The following is a 21124-nucleotide window of genomic DNA, read 5'->3' as shown; positions in this document are numbered from 1 at the left end:
CATTCTGCCTGACAGTCTTGTATTGAGCCAAGGGAAATGTGGCCCACGCTCTCCTGCTGACAAACCCCATGGCAGGGGTGCTGCTGCCCTTTTTCAGAAGTGCGGGATTTGGCGCTGGCAGTTTTCAGGGATTTGCTCCGCCTGCTCCACGGTGCTGCTGGGCTGGCAGCAGGCCAGGACAGAGCCATGGCAGAGAGGGCTGGTCACAGAACGGGTTCCTCTCACTGTGGTGCACTTGGGGCAGGCAGGACACACCTGAGCTCTGGGCCTGTGGCTGCGCAGGAGCGCTGGCACTGCCCTGCTCCCTGTCCCTGGCAGCTCTGCCTCGGGCACAGCTGATGCAGCACCGGGCAGTGATTTACAAGGAGATCTGGGTGTCCATTTGCTTCCCAGCATTGAGGGAATGATTACTGCACAGCATAGAAAATTACCTCAGGCCTTGTCAGGCTTTTCTAGAGAAATAAATTCCACAACCTGGGTTCCTTATATCCTTCCCTGGCTTGGTGCCCCCCTGCACAGCTGAGGGTCCATGCTCAGACACAGAGTAAATGTTACAGTCGATATCCCTCAGCAGAGAAACTGCACTGCAATTCCTTTTTTTCTACTTTTCTTCCTCTTGCATGAGGCTCCTGTGCTACCAGCTAACCATTTCCTATAAGAAAATGGCATTGTGTTAAAGTTATATAGTGTATCATATTAAATTTTATAACAGTGCTTTGTGTTTTGAAAAGACTTTGGGGGGAAACAGCATCAATCAGGGAACCACATTTGATAGACTTGGAAGGGGCCTCCTGGGTCATTTTGTCCAAGACCTCTATGAAGCAGGAAAGCTTCTGCAAAATACCTTTCCCATAAATGTATCTAACCTTTCCTTAAAGACACTGAGTGATTGTGCCATAAATACCTCAAGCAGCTAAACCAGTCTGATTGACCTTACGATCAGAAAGTGTCTCCTAATACCGTACAGAAGGTACAATTTTCCATTCTTCCAGCTGCAGCTAAGCAAGAAAAAAGGGCAAATACACAGTAATGGCCAACAATACAGACTGTGCAAACAGTTTTACTTTCACTTTACTGCCATCACCTACCATAAATCTGGATGTACCCACTGATACTTGGTTTCCCAGTGTAGTGTCTGTGATCCTTGCAGTATCTATCTCACTTTAACTTTTGGAGAGCCACCATTACAAAGTGGAGAAATAAGGAAGATGGACGAGCAGCACTTTCTGATTCAGGAAGCCATTTGAAACCTGATGCTGTGTAGTTAAAGTATTTATTTCTATTCACTATTTATTAGAATTTGTGAGGTGTTTCTTGTCAGGACCATGGGAGTCAGGGAAGCACAGGGCTTTCTATGGCCTGTCAGAGTGTCAAAGAACAATTTTTATTCTCCTTCAGTAATTGTGTACATTGAAAAATAAATGCCTGGTAGTTTGGCTGTTTGTTGCTGCAATAGCAGTGCCTTGTGTGCTGCTATGCCTTCTTTTTCTCAGTGAGTATTAGAAGTGTCATTTTGGGTAGATGTGTTATTAAATCACAGACACACTCATTGCTGAGAGCTTCCTGAGCTGCACATAAACTACCTTTGGCTTGGATTTTTTTGTCTTTTTCGTTGTTTTTTTTTTTGCAAGCCTTGAAGGAAGGTGGCAGAGCTGAAGGCCAGTTGTTCCAGCACCTGTTTTCATCAGGTGTCCCCCAGTTGTACTTCTCCCACACACAGGGCTGCTGCAAAACGGGACAGGAAAACAAGGCCTAGGAGCAAAAGACACAGAAAAGATAATTTAGAAAGAATATGGTGATGCTGGGTTTGAAGAAATGTCAGTGGCTCTGCATGTTCCTGCCCACACTTCTTTGTTGTGTCTCCTTCATACCTTGAGACTGGCACTCACCTGTGGGCCTCAGCTCAGTGATCATCATTTCATCAAGGCCTTAAATAAGCCCTGAAAAATACAGGGTTGTTTTTTTAAGGCCTTTTCTATAGAGTTAACTAAATGCCATCCTTTCCCTGATGTGCAAAGTTGGAAAATATTTGTCTAGTATTTTGTCACACAGAAATATGTGAAATTATATTAGAAATACTCCTCATGTGTTAAGGGCAGAGGCTGCTGAGACTGTGACCATTCAACCTGATAGTATAAAACTGCAAAATACCAATGCCAAGAAAATACAAATACTGCCAGACCTTTTGTTTGTTGTTTATATTCTCTTCAGACACTTCTTCCCATAGCATCACCAAATCAGGCTTTCCTCATCACCACAGAGCTGAGACAGCCCCAGTTCACCTCTCACTGTGCTCCTGTGTGAAATTCCTGCTGGAAGAGCAGCCCTTCCCTGCTTGGGTGAGTTGAACCCCCACAGCATTTACTTCCATGGGATCCTGGTACTCCAACCCAGGTGACAAAATCAGATCCTCCTGCTGACCTCCAGCTGCTGCTCCAGCCCCTTGTATTCCCCATTTTCCTCTCAGTGCCCTCCACTGTAAATACTTGCACTGTGTTGGAAAGGAAATGAAGGCAAAGAGGGCTTTTTTTGGTTTTTTATCATTGTTATTATTGAGAGAGGGTTTGTTTGGGTTTTTTTTTTCAGTAGAGACAAGTTCTAACCTGTATGTGTGCTCTTAGGTACTCCTGAAAATAAAAAGTATATTTGCATCATGTATGCTTAAAATAAAAAGAAATTATATATCATAGAGATTTTCTGATCCTGTTCAGTGCACAAATGCCAATATGGGGTTCTATCTTGCAATCCATTTTGATATTTACAACAGAACATGGCATATCATTTAATTTAAATTTGCAGCATGCTCAGTGTAATTAATGCTGTGCAGTGCCTAGAAAATCCTGATTTCTTAATGTGATACAATGCCTGCATGCTGAGAGCTTTTTTTTTAAACTACTGTGGAGCATTAATGGGGAGGCACTGCCATTAAACAGGAAAAAAGAGCCAAGGCCTCTTGGTCTTTATGAAACTTCCGTGCAGCTCCCCAAAATATGATGCAAAGTACAGGTTTGTTTTAGAAGAGGGGGAGAGTCAGAGATTTAATTTTCCCTTGACACAGCATGATGCCTGAATAGCCAGACAGCTATTCCTAAATTATGTGCATTTCATTCCTAGGAGCTGTGAGCATTTTGAATGGGCTGTTGTTAAATACAGTACACAAGCATAAATACTCCAGGGAACAGCTAGCTGAAATTTTGGCATGAGCAGAAATCTGATGTAGTATCTGAGCATGTAATAATAATGCATATTGATTTGTTGGGAGTGCTGGGAGAGGGGTTTGGTATTCTGGGATGAGAACTGTTAAACTTGGGAACATCTTGTGTGATGATAACATGCTGTGGTGTTTGTGTGCTGTGGGCTTGGCAGGGACAGAGAGGTTCACATGAAGCTTTAGACTTGGAGACCGGCAGGGTTCTCAGTTTTGGAATCAAACACAAAAAACTGAGTGCATGACGAAGATGTTTATATTTTATATATATATAAAACTTGGGGAAAGGGGAACCAGAAGGGGGATGTGTTTGGCAAGAAGGGTTGGGACCAAATGCCCGTCAAGGTCAGGAGCTTTACTGCCATGGCTGCCTTGAGCTTGAGTTTACCTACTTTAGGGGGCAGCTCTGTGTTTGACTGGTGCAAAAAGAGGAGGAAAGGGAGAAAAAAAAAACCCTGAACAACATCTCCCTATCATTTTGCAAGGTATCAGTTTCTACTAGACTGTACTATAAAAACACTTCTTATAGACCTGCTGATAGAAAAACAAATTCTTGAAGTCCTCTAAATAAATCTGTTCCTACATAATGCTTCAACTTCCCTGTTCTCATCTGATAGCTGACAATTCCACCTTAAGAGTAATTGGTCCTGCTTTGAACCTCTGCAAGCACTGTGGGAGGAGGGTGGGCACTTTATTGACTTGGATTGATTTTTGCAGGAAGCACATGAGACAGACTCGGTATCCGACGTTGCACCTGGGATACATCACACTCCTCAAGAACATCTGCAGGCCACAAGAGGGGTTCAGGAGGATGTGGAGGAGGCCATCAAACAACCCCATCTCACCAAGTGGGACCTGTCTGCATGGCCTCCTTGGAGAGAGGCTCTCACCCTTGGAGAGCTGGGACCACGTTCATGGGCCAGGTGGGAATTTCAGGGGGTGGTGCCATGGCTCTTGTGGTGGAGGCCATCCCGAGCCACGGGCTGTGTCCACAGGCAGGAACCAAAGGGTTAGCTCAGTGCAGGTTGGCCAACATGTTGATCTCTTCACACTGTGGTGTCAGGCCTCAAGAAGGGCTGTTGGGATGAGGGGTTGGACATTTCCACGCCTGGAACTGTGTTTGCCAGTGCTCTGGTTATTCGAGAGCATTACAAGACAGGGCAGTGAAAGGATTTGTGAACCGGCTGCTTGGTTTGTGACAAAAAAATGTGTCATTGATATTAATAGCTCTGAGCTCCAGTACAGACCTAAAAAAACCCAGGGAAATGGCAGAACAAAAGGAGACAGAAACAAGATGGCACTGAGGGTCTCCTCACCAGGGATGCTGATTAAGACATGAGGTGGGGGCTGTCCCGCCCGTGCGCGGGTTTGGCTGGGGAAATCTCCCTCCTCCCGCTGTCTTTCCTCCCTCATCCATAATGAGGGAAGGAATAACTTTGCAGCACACTTTGCATTGGCATTGCATGCTAACTTCATTACTGTTTGCAACAGCCTGTGCAATCCTCAGAGGAAAGGAATAATAACAAAGAAAAAAATGATAATTACCAAGCACATAGTTTTCATCTATAATCTTCATTTCAGGATTCACTATTCCTGATGTCAATATTTTATAATGGAAGAATGAGATATGCTAAGTTTCTGTTTGATGGAAGTAAATTCAGATTTAATATTGCCAAGGAGCTGAATTTTTAATAGAGCAGAGCAGTTTGCAGCCATTGCAGCCCCTGTTTGCAGCTCCTGCCACTCCTTTGTACCGGCTCAGCGACGTTCCCATGACCAGGCAGAAAAATGGAAAGGAGCTGCTCTGGATTTGCAGTGGGGTGACAGTACTTTGTCAGTTAGCCCTGTCACGATAATTGGGAGTGTCACACAATGAAGCAACATGACACACCCCCGGTAAATGAAGAGTTTTCAAAGTGATGTACAGCCCCTGTCAACTGCCAAAGCTTTTGTTTGCTCACGGAGCCAGGCAGCATTTCCAGGAGGAAAACCGCACTGGAGAGGCGCCCTTGGAAAGTTTGTTGTGAATTGATTTCCTCTGTGTTTTTGTAAAATGGAACAGATCCTATGAACAGGAGAATACCCCCTTTTATCACACACTTCCAGCTTCCAACCTGCTGAGGACTTTCCACAAACTCTTTAGGAATTTACCTCTTTTTGTTAAATTGGGTTGGATCTCATTAATAAAAGAATGGTATAATGGAAAAGAGTTTCTAAAATTATACTGTAACCTAGAATTGCGGGATTCAGATTTCTCTGCCTGAAGAAAAAAATTCTGAAGCATTAAACTTACTTTATCAAGCATTGCACCTGACATGCTCTCATAAATTTTACATACATTTTAACTTATTTTAATATTATGCAGGCTTGGTTTAAAATATTCCCATGAAGTACCTAAAATGAAGCTGCTCAGCCATAAATTAGAGCTAAAAAAATACTTGTCCCCCCCCTGCTCCATCAATATTTCTTTATTTAAAATCATGTGTTGTATGTAAGTTAAATTTTCCTTTGCTGAGATACTTTGTATATCTTAATAGGAACTACCACAGGCCCAGGGAGCTGTATTTCTATATTTTTTTAACTTTTTTTTTTTTTCTTTTTCTTTTTTAGAGGTGTCTTGCCTAAAAGCAGCCAGCAGTAACCCCTTCCATACACACAGGGTATGTGTATATATCTGTATGCATATCTCTGTGTGTGCTTATATAGATAGAGGTACACATTTGAATCACAGAATGGTTTGGGGTGGAAGGAACCTTAAAGCTCATCTCAAGCTTCCACCCCCTGCCATGGGCAGGGACACCTTCCACTGCCCCAGGGTGCTCCAAGCCCCATCCAACCTGGCCTTGGGCACTGCCAGGGACGGGGCAGCCACAGCTGCTCGGGGCAATCTGTGCCAGGGCCTCCCCACCCTCACAGGGAAGATATCTTTCCTAACAGCCAATTTAAACCTCCTCTCCATTTGAAACCATTCCTCCTTGTCCTGTCTCGCCAGGCCCTTGGAAATAGTGTCTCCATATTCTGTTGCAGGCTCCCTCAGGTACTGGAAAGCTGCAATTAGGTGATTCCAAAGCCTTCTCTTTTCCAGGATGGACAATCCCAATTCTCTCAGCTTTTCCTCAAAGGAGAGGTGCTCCACCCCTCCAATCATTTTGCTGGCCTTCCCATATATACATATACATATCTATATATCTATATATCTATATCTATATATATCTATGTAAATATATATATATATATATATATATATATATATATATATATATGTATAATTTTTCTGCAGGAGCAGCCCTGGAGCAGCCCTGCTGGTTGCATGGGCAGCACTGGGACTGACAGAAGCTTCCCAGAGTGACAGCCCAAGGCTGCCCCCGGTCCAGCCAACATCCCCGTGCAGCAGGTACATCCCTGACAGCTCCTCACAAAGCTCCATTTGTGCTCTGATTTCTGAGGCGATTTCAAAGCCCAGGCTAAATTACACAAACATTTGGCTATAGACATAACAGGGCTGTTCTGCAGCGCTGTCAGCTCGCTGCCTCCCAGCCCGAGCACACCCTGCTTGTGTCTGTCAGGCCATACTTGGGCAGCGCCGCAGCGTGCGCCGTGTCCCAGACACTGGAGTGATTATGTCTGGATGCTCCTTATCTGATGGAAAAGCCGGCAGTGCTGCACATCTGTGCTCTGAGGCTCCGCTGCTGCAGTGCCACGCCGGTATTTATTTTGCTTCTGCAAGTTAGTTTTCCTTGAGAAGCAGCAGGGGCCTTCTTCAATGAACTGAAAAATGTGTATTGTATGAAGGTCTGTGGAGGGTTTGCACCGTAGTTCAGTGGGCAAATGTGAATCCAGGGGATGACATTTCATTTAAACATTTGGTTTACATCTTTACATGCCAAAAATATTAATGTCTTGACTTTAGCAAACTGAATTCAGCACTTTTTTTCTTTTTCCCCTTAAATGAAGTAATTATAGCCAAAACACTCTGTGGGTATTTGTTCTTCCTTCTCAAAGGTGGAGTTTCACACATGAACATTTGGTTTCGGTGCTGGAATTGTCAGTAGCTGCTCACTTGACACTTTCCCGTTAGTTTGTGTTGGAAACCACCAGGAGTTTCTTTCCTTGTGTTTATTGTGTTACCCTCAGCCCTTTGATCGGGACATCTTGGATAACAGCAAAGTCTAGCTCAGCGCCTGTTCACTATTTAAAAGAAAATGAAGAGTATGGTTTCTATCAAAGGATCTACAAAGACAGTTAATGTAATTGAGAAGCAGAAGGGCATTTATGGAAGTGCATCTGAATGTCCTCTTCACATGTAATTGCATCAGGAATTCTACATTAACATGCAAGTGCTGTCCAAAGGGAGAGAAAAAAAAAAAAAGCTTATTTTTAGGTAGAAGCCCTCAGTGGGCAGTAAATTACCCATAATCTCCCCCAAACTGGCAATTAGCCCTGTTTGCTGACTACCTGAATTGTTTCACAGTAGTTCAGCACAGTCTTACCAGTTATCGCCATACTTATAATCAGAGATTCCATGAATGATTCCCGCAGCTCCACATACTGCCTGCCTAAGGTCAGCCGTAATAACAAATACATTTTATTTGCTTCTTTTGGCCCTTTGGAGCTGTTTTCTCAGGCTGCAATATGTGAGGAGAGCTGGTGCTGCCCTGCTGCTCAAATGGCAAGAATGTGAACAGAGAACGCAATTCAGAGGGGTAGGTGTGCTTTGGTATTAGTTAATATTCATCTGCTTGTGTTCCTTGTTATTTATTCCCTTATTAGCAGCCAGTCCTGCTCAGAGTGAACTTGCTCCCCACTGCTGGGGTTTGCTCTTCAGAAGTTCTGACACTGAAAGACATTTTTCAACACAAGCCTGCAACTGATGAGTGGAAAACTGGAAAGTATGGAAACAAAAACCTATGGAATTTTTTTCCTTAAGGCGGCTGAGCAGTTTTCATATCCCCAAATACCCATCCTTTGCCAAAATAGTAACTGAGCTTGGAAAACAGTAGCTACGTTGCCAGCTTTAAGCAGTAGAAACAATCATGGGCCTACACATGCACATAAATGCAAGCACACACATCCTAGGAGCAGCATCAGGCTTAAAGAGCGAAAACCAAGGGGAAATGGAGCTGATGAAGTATTTAAAAGAGAAAACAGGAATGTTTGGACCCTAAGCATTAAAGGTGTATTTTTAAGTATGGTGCACACCTTTGTGAGTAATGCTTTAATTTGCATATTCTTTCTCAGGCAAAATCCAACTACTAAATCAACACAGTGGCACCATTTAAAGCCCATTTTCAGTGCTGGTTCTGTGTCACATTTCACAGACACAGAGCTGTATTCCTGCCTCTGGTCTGATGGATTAGATGTGGAGAATGAAGGAACAGGAATTCATGCTGAAGAGGAACAGCTGAAGAATGGTTCTCCTTTGCAAGCGCACTCTAGGAAGCAGAAAATAGAAAGATTACCTTTGCCTGGCTCTATTTAAAATGTTTCTGCTTCTTGTTTTCTTGTTTCACAATCAGGAACATCAGCTCTGTGAGCAGACAAACTGCCTGAAAAGCTACTACTACAAACTTCAGACTGGTTCTTCAAAAGAACTTGTTTTCCAGAAACAAATAAAAAACCAAACCTTGGGGTTGAACACTTTCCACCCTTACCACTCAGGCCTTGACTAAGGAAAGTACAAATAAACTGATCCTGAATTAAATCATCCTCGTTGTGAGCACATACCTGGCCAAGGCAGGCAAAAGCAGATTGATGACCCAACAAAGTTCACCTTGTTTTCTGAGTTGAAAGCTCACGCTGTTCCCTGGCAGAACAGGCATGTCAGGCCTGCAATAACCACTTGCTACCTTGCTTCAGTCAGCACTAAACCCAACACAATATTAACATCTTGGGGAAAATCCAGCTGGAAATGGCCTTCTGAGGGGGAAAAAAAAGGAAGGAGGTGACTGAATATCACACCCTGTGTTTGTTTACTTATCGATTTCACAGTAATTTTAAGGAACTTGGAATTTCTCCCCTCACCTGAAAATGTTTAATTTCCAGCATTTTCTGTTAAAATGCAGAGCTGAATTCCTGTCCTGAAAGAAGTGGTGAAGAACAGCTGTGCTTTACCTGAAGGTAAGTAAATCACCTGGTGTGGCAAAGGTTGGCCTTTCTCTTTGGTTTCACTTAGCAGGAGCTTTTTGTGGGCAAATCCTCCCGTGCCGAATGCAGCGAGTGGCACTCCTGGGACAGAACCAGCGCTCCTGTGGCACCTGAATGGTCAGAGCACCCCAAACTGAGATTCAGAGCTGCCTCACTGACTTGGATGTGGGACAGTTGTTGTCTTTGTGCCTCAGGGGGGTGAGGTTGGCACACAAGAGCTGAACTTCAAAGATTTGCTATAAAAATCTATAAATTGCTCTAATCTTTTTTCTTATTTTTCTTTTCGGAAGCACTGGTAAAGTTTGAAGATCCCGAATGGTGCACAGCACACGTGCTCTGAAGTGCATCTCCGCTAGGTGAGTGGACCCTTCACTGATGGTTCACCCTGGAAACTCACTGGGCACATTTTGGAGACTTTTAGCACCGCCAAAGTGTTTCTGGAAAGAAAGCAAATGATCCAGGGTCTGGATACTGGGCTCTTAAATTCCAAAATATTTATCACTTAAACTGAAAAACACTTTGCCAAAAACTGGGCTATGGCGAGGGTATTTGGCACAGGAGTAATTTCTGATGAAGTTTTAGGAGCAGGCCTTAGGTTTGTGTTCAGTGATGCTTCAGCGTAATGCCCTGGCCAGTTCCATCCTGGCCTGCAGCTGCTGGGATCAGGCTCTGCCAAATTCCTGTCACCTTGGCTTTCATTAGCATGTGAAAACAGAGCCCTCTTGGCTTTGAGTCTCACTGAAAAACAAACCACCCAGCCCTCCCTTTGGCCAGGGGAGTGGGGCTGCCTCAAGCACTCGACTTTAAAAGGACTTGGACAGCAGTCCTTTTCGTTCATTTTTATACTACAGCTCTTTAAAAGTTACCAGAGTAACTGCTCATAGAGCAGTGGCGAATGAGGGACTCGGCAGAGTGAGTAAATATTTTATAGTTAAGCCCTTAACTAAGGATTCTGCATTTTGGAAGAATAAAGTCCTGCACTGCCATATGAAATATTTCCTGTGCATCTCAGTGGGCCAGGGGTTGCATTTGCTACTGACCATTCTAACAGAACACTTAAAATATTTGCAGAGAGAAGTTCTGAATATCACAAATATCACCCACTTAAATGGAGAAACTTCCCTAAGTCACATCCATTCAACCAGGGAAAAGAACCAGCCCCACGTCAGCAGTCTGTGAGCACAGCACCTCTTGTCTGCTTCACAAATACCGTGTCTCAGAGGCAGGAAAGGTTATCCTCCCTCCACAAAAGACTTTGGGAGTAACTATGTCTAATGGAAAAAAAAATAATTACAAATCAGTCTGTTCATGGGCAACGTGAATGGAAAGGGATGGGAAATTTGTGAAGGTCCTAAGTCATTAGAAATTATTCCTCTTTTTGGTTGGTAATAGTCATTGAACAGCATCATTTAATAAGGCTAAAAGTACCTTGAATGTTTTTCAAGCCAGATGTATTTTTTTTAATTTAATTTTTAAATTTCTGGTTTGCACATCGGAGAAAATCTGTGTTAATCCATGTTAAACTCCAAGTACAGTGGAGTAACACTAGGAGCAGAGTGGCTTCAGCTGGGATCAGAGACATTGCATTTAAAATTGAGGCTCCATGATGGATTTTGAGACTCAGCCCAGTTTTATTTGCCCCAAGCAGCTTCCCCCTTTGGAGAGCACGAGGATGATTTCATCTCCTTTGGAATTCTGGGGTAAGCTGTCCTTGTACAAAATTGGTTCAGGGTCAGGTTTTAGGCAGTATTTTGTACTGCAATAACCAGATCATGACAGACAACCTTTTCATCAGATAAGAAAAAAAAGAATCGTCTTCTCCAGGTCAGTACAAGAAAGAAACATGACAGAGCTATAAATACGGAGCCCAGAGGTGTGAAAGCTCCTGCATTAAATGTGGTCATTGGCCGTGTTTAAATTTTTTCCCAAACATTTCAGGTGTTAAGACAGAGAAGCAAATACATACAGGGGGGAGTGGCAGCACTGAAAGCAGCTTCCCACTGGTAATGATCCTCATAATTTCTGTCCATTTTTTCAGACAATTACTTAAAAATGTGTAACTGATTAGATTGAGTTGGAAAGTCATGTACATGGGCAAGCTCAGGTTTAGAGGTGGGAGAAACTGGGAACTGAGGGAAAAAGCTTGACCACATTTTCTTTTCCCAGGATGGGCTGAGAAAGATTTTCAAGACACAATTGGAACATTTGAATCTGTGGTACTGAAAGAAAAGCCCTGGTCACCAAGCAACTGAAGTTAGAAATGTAAATTATACAGCTGATTTCTAGAGGTGGGCAAATACCCCACAGTGCCCAGCAAAGTCCCAGAGAGATGAGTGGTGAAAGGAGAAAAGGATAAACCCCCACATGGTGGTCTCAGGAGCATAAGGTAAGTTGAATTACTTAAGCAGTGATATTTTAAATCCTGTCTCCAGTGGACAAGCCTTGCTGTGAAGGTGGTGAGATCTATGTGCACATGATGGTTGGCTGAAAAAATTGTAAATGGCTGTCAGAAATTGCCACCTGCATTTTTAGAAAAAAATCTGTACCCACATTTGGAAATAAGGATTTGCCAAAGGTTACCATTGGTTAGAAAGAGTTTTTAAAAGTCTGTCTTTAAAGCTGGGCTTAAACTCGGAGATTTTTACAGGATGTTTGTGTGAGTATAAGTGGCAAGAATCTGGAGGCTCATCCAGCACTGGCCTGGATGAAGTCAGTGATGGTCCTGATAAGGCAAGAAAGGAATGGATATGAAATAAGAAATGCTAATCTGAGGAGTTTTGCTTATTCTGCTTGTCACAAAACACCGAGTATATGCAGCACAAAATTGTATCCAAAAGAAATACTAAAGGATACTTTTCTCCTAAACAAAATGAACTTATTAAAATTAACTCAGTGTTTATGTTTTTCAACACAAGAAACAGAATTCCTGAGATTTTTTTTTTTCCCCTGAGTTGTACCTTTTCTGGGGGTTGGAACTAGATGATCATAAATGTTCTCATCCAGCCCAAACCATTCTATGATTGTATGAAAACAAGTTTACAGCTTGGTGGTTCCCCAAGGCTTTCACTCTGAGGGCTCTGGAGGTGCCAGGGATCCTTCTGAGCTCTGAGCAGTTTTACAAACACTGCACAATGGTCACTCACTACAAATCCCATGCTTAATGAACTTCTTAATGAACAGTTGGCCTGTTCCAGTGAAAAAATGGCATCACCCCAATTTTAAGATGACAGCACTACAGCAAAGCTTGAGTTACCAGCCCAAGTGATAGATTTTAAGTATTTTGAAAATATATGCATTTTGAAGTGCTGTGAATTATACCAAATAATCCTGACTATGTCTTTTGCTCTACTAATGAATCAAAGCAGAGATTTCCACATTATCTGCAATCACCATGGAGAAAATGGGTCTCGGTGTACGTGGTTTCTGTATAAATAGTGCACCTCCAGCACATTCTGTAGGTAAGTAGTGTCTGATTGCATAATAATAACAATAATAAAGAGAGAGCTGTCCAGCCTGCACATGGGCCAATTAAAGGATCAAGTGCATGAGGCTGCAGCACTCCTGGCAGGGGAGGAGCTGCCAGGGAGGTGCTTGGCTCACCAGTGCCCTCACCTCCATCCTGGGCCTCCCACCACAGCAAATTGTGCCATTCAGAGAGCTTTATCCCTAAATCCCTACATGGAAGCAGAGGACAGCACGGAATCCACTGTTTTAGAAAAAACAATGGAAGTTGTGACTGCAGCAGAGGCAAAACTCACCAGTTTGGGTGAAGCTCCAGCTCCTGTTTCACACTGTGCCTTACAGCTGTGCTGGGCAGGATTTCTCCAGCTGGAGACACCAGACCCAAACCCTGCTGCGTGCCACAGCTGTGCCTAAGAATTCATGGAAAGCTGGAGGAATGTACTTTATGGAGTGGCTGGATCATATGTTTATGACCTGAAAGAGAAGATCCCAACCCAAACCACTTCGTTGGTCTCTAGTGGTGAGAGGCTGAATATGAACATCATATAATTCACGCTGGGGCGTGGGTATGAAAAAGAGAACGTGGGCAAAGCCTGGGCCAGCCCACAGCCTCAGTAGCTGCCTTGCCATTAATTATGGCTAATGGCCTAATAAACACCTTCACATGCAGTGCCCTGCATATTCAGCCTGTAGGAACCCCCTTGGAGAGATGAGCCAGAAGAACTAAATGTTAAACCCTGGCTGCTGGAATTCTGCACTGCTGACATTGGCATTAAAGGCATAGGGGACCAAGTGCTCTGGATGCCTGCAGACAATAATTCACCCCCAAAAGGAACTTTTGACAGTTGACAGCAATTCATGGGATATTTTCTGCACCCTCTGCACAGAAGTGGGTGGTTGTGACTGTGCTGGTGCTCTTCCACTGGAGCCAGGTGACTGGAAACAACACCTGCCCTGGGCTTCTATGGGCACATCCCAGCCTGGCCACAGGCATCACTAATGCACTGCTCCAGAGGCCTTTTCCATGGGATAGTGGCACTAGCACTCCATGGAGTGAAGCTGCTCCTCAGGAACAGCCACTTCCTCTCCTCTTAGCTCCACAGAAGGGCAAAATTTCCTGGTTCGGGCCTCAGAAAAAGTGAGGTGAAATGGACTCAGCCCCATTAAAACCTCCCCAAAGACAGGATGAGATATTCTCATATGTGATGGGAAAAAAAAGATGGGCAAACACAGCCTGCCTGGACAGGACCAGCCTCCCAAAGAGCCATGGGAAAGGCTCCTGGGTCACAGGAGAGCTGGGAATTCAACACTAAGTAGCCTGCTGGGACGCTAGGAAAAAACCCTAATAAGCCAAAATGCAGCTAAAGACAGTGAGCACACTGAAAAGGGGGTTCTGCAGGTGGTTCTGCAGGGTTTTCCTTGTCCTCCCAATAAAACCAGGCCAACAGCAGGACAAGCTGCTTCAAAGAGCAGAAAGAAACTGGCAGCTCCAAGCTCAGGGTGAGTGTGGGCTGCCCCGGGCTCAAACCCAAACTGTTTGTGCTGGAAGGAGCTCAGGTTGAGTCCATCAGTGCCTCACCTTGCTGGGCACACAGCTCTTTACTTGGAAACCTAAATACAGAACCAGTGCCCAGACTCACATGATCAGAATTTTATCCTCTCTACAAAGACCTTCCAAAACATGAGTTACCGTGCTGAAACCAATAATTTCTTTTTTTTTGTTTTGCCCCAACTCTAATGAATTGACTGAAAAGTTTCTCAGTATCTTTGCCATTAATTAAAAAAATAAACATCTTGTGACCCTTTTTGAAAACCCAGTGGATGTAGCTCCCCTGTCCTGGACACTCTTAGATTTAGCTTGGTTCACTCCCAAAGGCCATGATCCAGCCAGATATTCAGAAACATCTGTAACTTCAACACACTTTTAAGGACTGCTTCAAACTCCAGCAGAAGTAGGGAAAATAAATTCTGTTAAAGCACCACTTTATTTCTTTCAAATCTGATTTTTCGAGAATCTTGACTGCAATGCATCACTTCAAATATTTCCTTCCTCATGCAGAATATTTTAATATTAAGCCAGATATTTTTATATTTCCACAAATTAAACGCACCATGGCTGAAGGTTTGACAGAAGCTGTAATTTGCACATAAAAAGGTAGAACGATTTCAGTTTTGACAGCACAAGCTTTTGATTTGTTAATAAAGGCAATTCTTTCTCAATTGTGAACACACTCCCCAAATAAGACAATGCAGTTTGTAGCAAATAAAAAAAAAAACATCTTGCTGGTGTGGAGAATAAACTTTTGATCCAAAGTTAGTGTAGAAATTCAGATTTTATAAAAATAAAAGAATGAAACTCACATTCAAGCTTTAGTTGTACGAGAGCAGGGATCAGAAGGAGATCCATGTTCCTGCCACTTTCTCTGTACCTGTTGTTGGAAACACAACCTACCTTCAGTGGCTTTGGATGAAGTTCATTGCTAGAAAGTGCCTGTGAAAAGGGGAGGTAGTTTGTGGGTTGGGGGGGTGAGAAATCTGTGTGGAAATTGTTTGAGTGAAAATTACCACACATTTTCCTGGCTGTGTTCTAATCAAAGTGTAGCCTAAGAGCACCAGGATTTCAGACTCTGTTGACAAAACCCAAGCACCAAGCTTGTAACCAAGATACAACCCAGGCCAAGAGACAAGAGGCCAAACCTTCAGTGGCCCCTCTGTGCCCATGTCAGAGCCTCCTTTTCCCCTCAGCCACCACAAAGGAGGAGAGAATGTGGAGCTCCAAAGAAGTCTGGGCAGAGCTAGATTAAGCACAGGAAAAAAAAAAAAAAAGCTTGGATTTGTGATCTGAGATCAAACTATTCTAAACTTTTCCCTCTGTGACAGCCAAAAGCTTCAGTGTGGACACAAAGTTGAAAGTGCCCAGGCTCCGTTTCAGGATATAAAAGGGTAATGAAGCCCCTGCCCCACGGGGCTGCCAAGGGCTCGGCTTTTACAGGCTTGGCACGGACCCTGCCCTGGCAGCTGAAGTTGAGTGAAGCTTCTGCAGGAGGTGAGGAACGAGTCCAAACAGCCTGAGGCACAAACCAGCCAGCTCTGGTGTCACAAGGGCCCACTTTTGGGGTGGACATAACCCAGAGCCTGCCACGAGGGCTCCTGAGTGCCGCCTGTGTGGGCAGGGGCAGGGGAGGAGGCAGCACAGCTCCCCCATCCCCGGGAGCCCCTTCCCGGCCCCGTGCAGCCCTGGCAGGGCTGGCCGGTGCTGGAGGCAGCGGGCGCTGGGCGATGCTTGGCAGCAGCTCTGCTCCAGAACTCACTGAGCCCGGCCACAGCCTGCTGCCATCGCTGCTCTACTGTCACATGTGGCACAGTGCTCTGAGGCACTGGCCCACAAAATCTCCTGATTTTTGTTAATTCAAAGCTTTTGTGAAAGACATTTTTGTTTTCCAAACAGTGTCCCCTTCTGCTTTTCTTTGCTTGCATCTCACCACAGTTGCCTCCTAATCCAGTGTTGGTGAAACAAGGCTGAAGGTATTTTGGTCATGTTTTCACACTCCTGATGTACACTTGCCTTGTCTCCTTCCACTTTCCTTCTGACTACACTCTGCTTCACAAATGCAGCCATCTGGCACAACATCACAGTTTTTTTTCTGTCAACACCTGGGTAATCAGAGCCCTTTTTTCTCTCTTTTTGTTTTCATTTTTAAATAAAGCAAGTGCTTCCAACTCCAGTGCCCAGGCTTATAACAGGCAAGCCACATCCCATTAATAAAAAGCAGCAGAAGTGGAAGGTCACTGGTGTTAATGCTAGAAAACATTTAGGGTCAGATGAGAGAAAAAAATTAGCACCCAGTATTTTCCAGTTTGAAGAACATTGGGAAACAAACAGCTTCTGTACATCATCTCTGAAAAACACCTATAAAACACTGATGGCAAAGTTGTGGCCCCAAAAATTCAGAAGTGTCTCACCACATGTTGCTGTAGGGCCAAAGCTGCACCCCAAAAGTTTCCTGTCTCAAAGGACCCTTCTCAGACTTCCTATCTCATGCCACAGTCACCTTTCCCATGGCAGAAATAAATTTGATAATGTTACATCGATCTCCACCTGCCTGCCATCTCCTCCACACGTCTGATGCTACCCCTGAACTCTGTTCCCCCTGAAATAAAGGATGGCCACCACCTCCTGAGCCCAACTGATCTGCCCAGAGATCTATGAGCAATGGAGCAGCTGTGCCACAGGGAGCTCCCAGATCTCACCCTTGGGCACTGGCACAGCTGCCAGGGGGACAAAACACAGGGGCTGCCTCTGCCCCTTCCCCAGACTGACACCTGCAGCTCCTCTCCCAGCCCTTGCTGCAGTCCTTCCATGCAGCAGGAATTGGGGTCTGACCAGCTCCACAAGGGCAGGATGGGGACAAGGGGCACCCACCTGGCCAGTCCAGCAGCGAGCAGCCACGGCAGCACCTGGGACATGGACACAGCTCCACAGGCCCCATCATTCCCACTGTCCCAAAGCACAGGCATCAGCCGTGGAGTTGGAAAGTGCCATTGATAATGTGCCAGTACAAGTCAGTAATGTGTGACTCCACGGACTGAGCCTGCTCTGAAATCCCCGCTTTTCTTCCCGTTTGTTCCAAACAGTTTCCCAGCACTCTCACCAGGCACAGGCTGGGCAGCCACACTGGGATTTGGAGCCACATCAGCTCCGGGACTCTTTGCTTTGCTGGGTAAGCAAAGAAGATTTTCTGATGCTCGAGCAGCCTCTTCCCTCTGTGAGCAGCCAGCTGGGGCCACAGCATCATTTTGGGATGGATTTACACCATATGGAGATGCCAAATGGGAGGGAAGAAGTTTGACATAAAAAGCTCAATCTAGACCCCATCAGGACCTGAATGTAGACTCAGAACCAGGCTAGGACAATCTGGATTTTGTGAGAAATACCTGTTTTTCAGGATGCAGCCACCTGGCAGATTCCCTTCTTCTCTTTCAACCTGCAAAGAGAGATGGAGCAGTTAATGGGGGAACAGAAAGGCCGTGCAAATTACAAGCTCTGTGGAAAGTTTCTGTGCAAATAACTGTTTAAGAAGTTAGGTTAAAATGGTTTCAAAGTCTAAAATCAGTTACATTTAAAACTAACAGCATATGCTTTTATTGTCTCTGATCTAAAATATAATCCCAGGAGGGTGTGAAAAGCATGCAAATTACAGAAAGCTAATTTGCTCCAACAGCGACACCTCCCATGTAGTTGGGAGGTCTATTAGACCCAGTGTACTCTCCATTATTTGCATATTAATAGCACCTGCTGAAATACTTTGGGATTTACTTTTCCTGCCAGCAGAGGGACGAAACAAACAAAAAAATTTATATAAAATTCCTTTCATACAGATTTGATGAACAATAAACTATTCAGACAGTGCAAAGAATGCCAAATTATTGAGAGGCAATGGGGTAGGATTGCAATCCCATCTGTGATTTTCAGAGAAACTGGACTGCAAGTCTGCTTCAGAAAAATAAAAAGAAATAACCCAAACCAAAAAAACCCCCAAACAACAACAAAAAACTCCATCTCTGGAAAGTGCTGGGTAATTTGAAATCGCTCACTTGGCTCAAGTCTGAAGAATGGAAAAGTTGAACTAAAGAAATCCAGACACTGCAGCAAGAAAAAATGAAAAACATGACAAAAAAATCCTGCACATCCACAAGCCCTGAAAGCAGAACCCCCCAAAGTGGACCTTGATTAAAAATCTACAAAACCCCAGGCTTTGATATTAGCCAGGCTTGCAAGGCCTAGTCTCCTGCACATAAAACAAAAAATAAATTAAAACCAGCTACAGCCTGAGATTTACTTAACAAGCCAAGTTCCAGCCTCTGCTCATGACCACTGCTTCCCCTCCTGGCCCCTGAGCTATAAAAAAAGCCCCTTGTATATTCTTATAGCTCATCTTCCTCAGGGTGAGGGCGAGAGCAGCTTCCTCTCCACAGCAGCACATGGAAAAAGCTCCTTTTGCAGCTCCAGGCTGAGCCAGAGCCAGGATGGGATGTGCAGTGCGTGCCTCTCTCTGCAGAGCGGGTTTGGGAAGCTGACCAGGGGCACATCCACAGTCCCCAGCGCCTCTTTTTCCAAAGCTAATGTTCCTAAAGAAGCACCAGCCACAAGCTCATGTACCCCTCAAGGGTTACAAGGGGCCTGTATTTCTCTGTATTCCCTGTGCTTTAATTCTGATTATGCACCCTCTTTAAAACAGGCATGGAAGGGTCCACCAGACTTACTCACTGCTGGTGTGCCAAATTCCTGTAGCATTTTAACTACTGTCATATTCCCGAACCAAGGAGGCAATTGACTTTAAGTTAAAATGTTTAAATTGTTCTCTATACATTAAAAAAGTAGTGAAAGAGCATTTCATGCAGGAAACAAAGCAGGGAAATGTGCAGCAGGACAGCCACTGACTCCATCCCTTGCTGGGATAACTGCGTTACCTGTGGCAGGGGAGTGAAGGAGGGAAATACATTATTATTGGGAAATACATTATTATTATTGGCCTCTCCTCACCACAGATAGAGCCCAGTGTGTCTTTGGTCTCTGCACAGCCAAGTGAGACCTCTGAAAAACTTGCTCAGTGTCAGTGTTAATTACTGGAGGAGGCAATCAAACATTCCAGCACCCAGTGCTGCAGACAGGCAGCTCCCACCATGGCCATCAACAAACGCTAATTCTCATTAATGCCCGCAGACTCTGCAGCACTGGTAGGGATCACCATTAGCTGGGTGCTAATTAGCAGTAAGTTGTAGGACTAGTTAAAGTTGCAGGATGGCAACCAGATGCAAACCAGAGGGACTCAGAGGTTGTCATCGCTGCTGGTGATAATTTCCAGCACATTTTTGACTTGTAGGAACCTCTACATAGCCGGAAGGGAAAGGAGTGACCAGAACGGTTCCTGGGAATCCACAGCGGTTCAGGGCACAGAGAACCAGCTCAAAACTGTTCCAAACTGAGCCCACACACAGCCTTTGGGAACCCCCAGCAGATTCCTGTGTTTGGAGAGGTGAAGCATTGAGAGGGATCTGTCCTCATAGCCAGGAACAGATCCTGCCCTGGGATACAGCAGGGCCTAGAGATGTGTGCTGGTACTGCCTGGCATTTGTGTGGCTAAAAATGCTCTGTGCTACCCCACAGCCCCTCTGTGAGCTGTGCTCTCCATCAGAGAGAGCTGGGCATTTGTAATGACAGCAATAAAAATAATAATGATGGAAAAAAGCCACCCTGGAAAGCAAAACCCAGGCCATTCCCTATTGCAACAAATTACATTGGATGTTCCTTACCTGAAATTCCATGAGCAGTTAGCAAACAGAATGCTCCACAAATGCCTCTGTGCCCCAGTCTCCTTGTGGTGGTTTTGGCAGCCACATTCCCAGCCTGCAGTCTGCCATCCAGCTGCTTCCAAACCACAGCTTTTTCTTCTTTTTTTTTTTTTTTTTCCTAATGAAGTTCATGGCAGTCAGTGTTTTACCACCTGCACGCTGAGGAAGAAAAAAAGCAAGAGGGAAAGGATCAATATATACAGTGTGTTTATATTCAGTGAGAGCATGTCGCAGAGTGGGGAAGTGTGATATGTGTGTGTTTGCATTGTCTGGGAAAGGATCCTTGGTGGCACTGCAGCTGGAAAAATTAATGGAAGATCAGGGGACTGTCTTCAGTGACAAACTTTCACCTGGTAAGTTACAGTTCTGTCGTAGGAAATGATACCTTGGACTGCAGCTAATCTGTGAATCCCAGGAAAGGCAGATCACTGAATCTTCATCAGGACTGTAGGACTTGATCTGTAAAAATTTGGGCCTCAGCAGGAGGTTGTGGGAAAGTGTGATTTGCATTTCAATTTTTAGTCCACCACAACCTTTAAATCTTCCCGCAGCACTATCACAATGCTAGTTTTTAGTCTCTGTGTGCTTAAAACTCTTATCAAAAAAATTAAAAATCCTGGTACAATGGCAGTCATTTGCTAATGAGACAGAAAGTGGCATTTATGTTCAAATTGTTTCTCAGAACACCACTGCATCAGAGTCTTTGATCGTTTTATGGGGGATCGAGTCCCCTGACACCATCCTTGGGGACCCCATGTGGTGCTTGTCACTATCATTCCACTGCCACAAACACCCCGGCCCTTTCAATTTTTATCTGCCCAGAGCCCAGAATATGTTACATTATTTAGGTTTTGTTCTGTATGAAGAATTTACAACAAATAAAAGCCACTTCCCTGGACAAATGAGCCTGTGAGTAACAGTTAAGGGAATTTCAGGCAGGCCCCCTTTGCAGGAGGG

The 21124-nt window shown here is 44.5% G+C and overlaps 1 long non-coding RNA gene across 1 annotated transcript; it reads right to left on the bottom strand.

Annotated features, from left to right (window-relative positions):
• Nucleotides 1-1019: 1019 nt before the first annotated feature.
• LOC148184552 (uncharacterized) lies at nt 1020-20295 on the bottom strand. Its single transcript, XR_015772222.1, has 3 exons — nt 20129-20295; nt 17750-17799; nt 1020-1752 (listed from the first exon to the last, which is right to left on the bottom strand). It is a non-coding gene; the product is annotated as an uncharacterized LOC148184552 (long non-coding RNA).
• Between the last annotated feature and the right edge of the window lie 829 nt (nt 20296-21124).

The sequence above is a fragment of the Pseudopodoces humilis genome, chromosome 3 (assembly GCF_049639895.1).
Source record: "Pseudopodoces humilis isolate 2021_Gansu_Grassland_sample_001 chromosome 3, ASM4963989v1, whole genome shotgun sequence".
NCBI classification, from domain to species: Eukaryota; Metazoa; Chordata; class Aves; order Passeriformes; family Paridae; genus Pseudopodoces; species Pseudopodoces humilis.
This window is presented reverse-complemented; position numbering and strand designations above follow the sequence as displayed.